The following is a 6545-nucleotide window of genomic DNA, read 5'->3' on the forward strand; positions in this document are numbered from 1 at the left end:
TCAGCTGAATACATGGAGACAAAGGGGCAGTTCATATACTCCTATTTTGGCAGTTGAAATAACACTGCAAGTGCCAGGTCTTCACAGGATAAAGCCCTCTGTGCATGTCAAACAAACCAAAAGGGCTGCTGGGAGATGGGGAGTTGCTCAATTGAGGGTCCAAGATGGATCTAGGTCCTGATAAAATTTTGAAACCATTATTTTTTATTTTATACTTTAGTAATATAAACAGATGGTTGCTATCCTTTACTAAGCAGGTACTCTACATACTTCCTTTCATTTAATCCTCACAACCACCCTGTAAAACAGATGGTTATCATTTCAGGCTTGCAGATGAGAACACTGGCACTCAGGTTCCATAAGTCACCCAAGGCCACACAGCCAGGAAGTGGTGGCACTGGGACTTGAACTCAGGTTTGTCTGCTTCCAGAGGCCAGACCATCTCCCTTTCTCAAGAATGGTGTTTAATCACTAAGTCATGTCTAACTCTTTCTGACCTCATGGACTGTAGCCTGCCAGGCTCCTCTGTCCATGGGATTTTCCAGGCAAGAATACTGGAGTGGGTTGCCATTTCCTTCTCCAGGGGATCTTCCCGACCCAGGGATTGAACCAGAATCTCCTGTATTGGGAGGTGGGTTATTACCACTGAGCCACTAGGGAAGCCAGGGACTAAAAATTTCTATGGCTTCTGGGAACCACAGAGGGTTACATTCTGGGAGCTGGAAGATAATCCAGTTTGTGCCTCCTCTCTGCCCCCTTTCAGCCCTCTCCACCTTGTTTCCTGGAAGACAGCAGTAGCCTTGTGGATAAGAAGCTGAGACGACTTCAGATACCCACCTTTGCATTTGCTTTATGTTAAATGATTCAAATTTAAGGAAGGAAAAACCTTCTTGAAGTGGAAATGCGTGAGGGAAAATGATTATTTTTAAGGTGGCAAGAATAAATATTTAATTAGACAGTGTGACACTCAATTTCACCTGGCTCTGCGACGTCTCAGACAATAAAACAAGCCCTTGTCAACAGGGCTAATTACAGACTACTAAATTACTTTTATTAAAACCCTCTGGAAAATTAAAAATGAGGGATGAGGTAACATGGCATTGAAGAATAGCCCTAGACTGGCAATCTGGGTGTTAATCCTGACTCAGCCACTAATAACTACTAATGTTAATTTGCACGCTGTATACAGTTGACAAAGTGTTTTCACATACTTTCTACATTAGTTGGGTGACCTCAGGCAAGTCACTAACTCTCGGTGTCCCATGTCAAAATCTGGAAATGACAATACTGAATCATCTGAAGTCCTCTCTACTCCTAATGTCCTATGGGAGGAGGACATGTTTCTTAGGATCTTTACAAATGTGTCAGTAAACAAATCGGATGATTCTGGCTCAGAAAAATTACGCTTTCTGTTCAGCTCCTGAGAGATGTTACTTGGCTATTTCAGGTATAGCTCATAAGATGTTTGCTGCCAGCTAGTTGGCTCAGCTTCTGGAGGGTACTATATGAAGGCCTTGCATTAGATTCCTACACAGGAACTTTCTTCTGTTCAACAGCTAACTGTCATGCCTAACTCCAGTCAATCATCTTACACACATAACTCCAAAAAGTAGGTGGGCTTACAGAAAGGACTTAAGGAAATCCTTCCTCACAATGCATGTGTTCTCAGGATGATCATGTACCCAGGAATATTATAAATACCATTCTCAGTTCTAAGACATGCAAATCCCTTCTTCAAGTCTTGCCACTTCCCAGATATTTTAACGTTCCTGAAATTAGGATGCGCCTTAAATTCAACATATATATTTTGATCTGGTAGTGTTAAATGAATTTACCTAAAAGCTGCTGGTAAACTGCTGGTGTGTCTTAGAATCAAGGAAATGTAGTGCTGTAAAACTACAACACAGATCACATAGACGTAGGTCTAATTTGGTTCAAATCATGTCCCTCTCCTTGATCCTAACAATTACACTCAGTGACAACTGAATAGGCAACGTATAAGACACAGGTATTAGTTTCCCAACAGCAGCAGTTTAAAAGGCATTCCATCATTATCTCATAAAATGCTGGTATGGATTTCAAAGGCAAATTAACCCATATAAAAATCACTGGGATGCTCTGAAAGTGTCCTATCCATGGCAAACTGTAAAGGAAACATTTTACTCACACCCTCCTGATCTATCTAGCCTTGACACATTTTCTTGCTTCTTAGTTCACCACCCTCCACCCCAGTAAATATCACTGATTCCCAAAATACACTCAACCCAGGAGGAGCAGCTCTCCAGCACAGCTGTCTGCTCTGGCCCTGCCCGGGTATTTCGGTGAGCTATGCGACAGAGAGAGGACCACACAGAAGGAATGTAACGCTCAGGCCCCATGGTTCCCATCAGCCCACAGGCAGGTGCATCCCGCCAAACCCCAGACTGGCATTTGAAACAGAAGAAACTGCACTGCTACATGGGGGCAGTAGTCTTCCTGAACTTCATCTCTATGTTTAAAACTAGGGCGACAGCCGTCCTTGCTACTGTAAACTAATCTGATGGGCATGGGGGTGGGGAGTGGCTCTGAGGAGACTGCCAATAGGCCATGATTGAGCAAAGTCAAGGAGCTAAATTGTTATTCCTCACTGTTTGCAAGCCAGAAACTCCAAATCTGTGTGTCCTTCGGCATGATTTTTTAAAACCGAACCATCTACTCTTTTTGAGCCTGAAGTCAATAAAACCTGAACTGCTTCTACAATTTAACTGGCTGATATTTACACATAGTTTCTGACAGTACACTAAAATCTAAAGCCAAAAAAAAAAAAAAAAGAATCAAAGGAAGTTGGCAATGAGGTACACACAGTAAGCAGTTAGGAGCCTTCGAGTTGAGGCACGTTGATTAAGAACTTTTGGCTATGGGCACCAACTCTGACTTCAGCCTTATTTCTCCGGGAAAAAGAAAACAACTTGGGCTCCTCCTCTGTTCCAAGATCAGGGAATGCACGATGGGCAGGTGGATGGGCAGCAAACATAACCCTGGGGAATTGTTCACATATGCTAGAACCCCTATCAGGTGACAGCCCCCAGAGAGACTCACAGCTGCAACAAGCAGCGGGTGCAAGCCTCAGACCTGTACCAGCGAGAAACCTCAGTTCTGTTCCTCCTTGTCGACTCTGCAGGTTACCTGAAAACTCACGCTCACCCAGTTGGTTACGCCTTGGAAGTTATAGGTATCAAAGATCAAGTCCTGCCACAACCCTTCAACATACAAACAGTTAAGCACTTGCTATGGATATCAGGCCTGTTCCAAACCTCCCATTATTACACCAGGTTGTACTGCGGGGGCGTGGGGGCCGGTGAAGTGGGGGAAAGCATTTTAAAGAGTACTGCAAGATGCTTATTCACAACACCACACTGGAAGCGCAGGAACTTAAGCTCCCGAACGCAACCTTTCTCCCCCCTCCCTCCAGTCCCTCTCCACCGCGCCCGCCAAAGCCAGAGCTCAGCCCACTAGAAAGCCACCGCGCACCGGCGGGTGTTCACTGAACAGTAGCTGATCACGGTGATGGGGCCGTAAAGCCCCACACGCTCTCAGCAGCCAGTGAGAACTGTCCAGACCTTCCTCCCCACGCCAGCCGGGGCAGGAGCGTGTGGGTAGGAAGCCTGAGGCCCCGAGGTTTGGGCAGGCACAACGTCCCCCCCTCCCCCAAGTCTGCCCTCGCTCTCTCCCTTGTCACTCTTTTTCTGGCATATCACTGGGGAAAACCGGGGAGGCCGGAGATGTCAGGCCCAAGAAGAGTAAGGAGAAGGGACAAGGGCGAACGGGAGGCAGTTTTTTTTGGTGGGGGGGGAAATCTGTCCAGAGCGGAGGTGCGGTAGCGCCGCATGTCGTGGGGAAGAACCCCCCAGGTGGGTCTGGAGGGAGAAAAGGGCAGGCCTGACCGCCGAGGCCGCGGGGAGCCCGGGAGAGAGGGATGCAGGAAGGGAGGCGCGGGCGTGGGGGAGATGCGGTTGGGGGCGCGGGGGCGCGGTTGGGGAGGCCAAGGGGGCAGCTCGGTTCCCCTCCCCCAGCCCGGGCCCGGGCCTCCCGCTGACTCAGCCCCACGGCGTCGGTCGCCTCGGCCCGGACTCACAGTGCGCGAGGTGGCTCCGGCAGAGGCGGCGGGGGAGGGGGGCAGGCGGTGGGGGGTGGAGCGCTGCGGCTGAGGCTGCGGCTCCGGCCGGCGGCTCCGGGGCGGAGGGTCCTAGTAGAGGCCGCCGCGGTCTCCGGCTTCAACGCACAGAGACTGCGGGGGAAGAGAGCACTGCGCAGGCGCGATGCGGCCGCCGCTGTCAGTCCGAGCGGGGCGGGGCCAGGGCACCCGCCGTCTCCAAGGTAACTGGTTGGCGAGGGAAGGAGCGCCCGTACCTTCACCTTGTCTTAGCAACGGCGACGGGAGGTGGGGTGGGGGGTGGGGGGCGACGAGAACAGTCCTTCTAAGTTGCCATAGCAACAAGGGGAGGGGGGGCCCCCCCCCCCGTCTCATAAATTTACGGCGGTATCGAGGGAACGCGCTCACCTTGTCACCATGGCAACTGGGAACAGCCCCTTCCTTTTCCCTTAGCAACAGGGTAACAATTCCTCCGCCTTAACTGAGGACAGAAGGAACAAGCACTTAAACCTGATTCCATAGTAGCCCGATGACGGATTCTTATCTGTCTCACGGCTACTGCAAAGGAGAAAGAGAATATTTCTTCTTTTTCAGCGACACGAGAGTGCTAAGGCTGGGTTTTCTTTCCTCTCTTGGTCTATGCTTTTCAATAGCAGTGTGTTACTCTAATATTCGAATTCAATTTTCCTTTACTTGTGTTAAACATTCCTTTCCGTCTCTTACCAGAAGAAAATCAATACTTTTACCCCCAAATGGAGCTAACAAAATCGTCTATACACACACTTTTTTTTTTTTTAAACCAAGCTTATTGTCTCTCTACCAATGCATTTGTAAAAACGGCTCCTGCTTGCCTACTAGCTGGCTTAGATTCTACCCCCTCATAACTAGCTCCCTCTTTGATATATTCATTGGTGTTCCTGAATTCCCTGTTCTAGGTCAGTTTTTGTGGATCTCTCCAGTTCTTCTAGATCCTTCTTCATGTCCACACCTACTATCCTTGTCCTCCAGTGCTCTGCCCCAGGCTCCCTATGCTCACCAGTTTGTGATTTCTTAAGCTTGGTTCTCTTTGTGCAGATTACTTCTGGGTCTCCCTCCCTCAGCCCTGACTCCCATGGATATCTTAAGGTCACCTCTGTGCCCGTTTTGTACATGCCTCCTTTCATGACACACATCTTATAGTGTTGACCTTCATTTGTGTGTGTCTCTTCAATCAGACTATGTGCCCCTTGTGGGCAGGAATTCTGTCTTATTCACCTGCTCCCTCAGCATCTAGCGCTGAATGTGAAACAAACAGTAAGTGTTTATGGAACTGGATCAAGTGAAGACAAAGGTTTTCTTCCAAGTTTATTCAAAGATTTTCTTTGACCCCAAATAAATGGGTGAAAGGAATCAAAAGATTATAAAACTTTTTAAAAAAATATTCTTTCTTACTTTCTCTGACCTAACTGCCTCAGAGTCTCCATCAACATTTTCCTTATCTTTACACATATTTAGTCTTTTTTTTTTTTGGCCACACCGTGTGGCATGCAGAACTTACCTAAGTAGGACTCAAACCCATGCGCCCTCCAGTGAAAGGGCAGAATCTTAACCACTGGACCACCAGGGAAGTCCTACACATATTTAATCTTTAAGTTCTACTGCTACTGTTACACTGCTATCTCACTCCCTTCTCTCTCCTCTTTGTGCCAAAACTCTAGTCATCTATTAATTGAAACTCTGGCATTCTCTATTTCCTGACTTCTCACCTGTAGGTAGTCTCCCTTTTACACTCTCCCTAATGTTTCCACTAAATAACTTTTCTCACATGGTACTGACCTTCTCAATGTATTCTCATTACCCTCTATAATCAGTGCAAGCTCTTCATGCCTTACTATTCTGCCATTCCTAACCCTGCTGAAATTGAGCACTCTTGGTGAACATCACTGGATTCTGCTGGGCTTGTTGACATGCTGCATTCTCTTCGAATGACTCAGAAGTAAGAATTCATAGGCAAGCATTCTTTTCTGAGTCTCCTTGTATAATTCCCAGAGATTCTACCCCAGGACTATGGGTGTCAAAGCACTCTGACTAAGTCCATTTTCTCAGGGGAGAAGGAGAAGGCAGCTGACTACAAACAAAGTGAGTAGTAAAAGAGAGAGACACAACATATGGTGAGTCAAGACTGTCTCCGCCCATCCAACGCAATTCTCAGAAAGGAGAGGGTTTCTTGTAGAGGGTAATTCCGAGGACAAATCAGGGCATTAGGACAGGAAAATGTTCTAGAAAGAGAAAACTTTTTCCTAGCCACAGAATTGCAGACTTGAAGCCATTGCTAGCTGTATCTATGGGGTGTCTGGGTACCACAAAGACAAAGGGGAAGTTTTCAGACTCAGTTTATTTTGTTTCTCCATTCTGAAGTTCCAGCTCATCTCTA

The 6545-nt window shown here is 47.5% G+C and overlaps 1 protein-coding gene across 2 annotated transcripts in view; it reads right to left on the minus strand.

Moving 5' to 3' along the window:
* Positions 1 to 4266, minus strand: part of MAPRE3 (microtubule associated protein RP/EB family member 3) — a 55749-nt gene extending 51483 nt beyond the window's left edge. Inside the window, exon 1 of one of the 2 annotated variants that reach the window (XM_055540719.1) lies at positions 4115 to 4266. The gene's annotated coding sequence lies outside the window, so the exon portion shown is untranslated. The remainder of the gene's footprint in view (positions 1 to 4114) is intronic. The other variant, XM_055540718.1, reaches the window with a different exon arrangement.
* Between the last annotated feature and the right edge of the window lie 2279 nt (positions 4267 to 6545).

The sequence above is a fragment of the Bubalus kerabau genome, chromosome 11 (assembly GCF_029407905.1).
Source record: "Bubalus kerabau isolate K-KA32 ecotype Philippines breed swamp buffalo chromosome 11, PCC_UOA_SB_1v2, whole genome shotgun sequence".
In the NCBI taxonomy this organism is placed as follows: domain Eukaryota; kingdom Metazoa; phylum Chordata; class Mammalia; order Artiodactyla; family Bovidae; genus Bubalus; species Bubalus kerabau.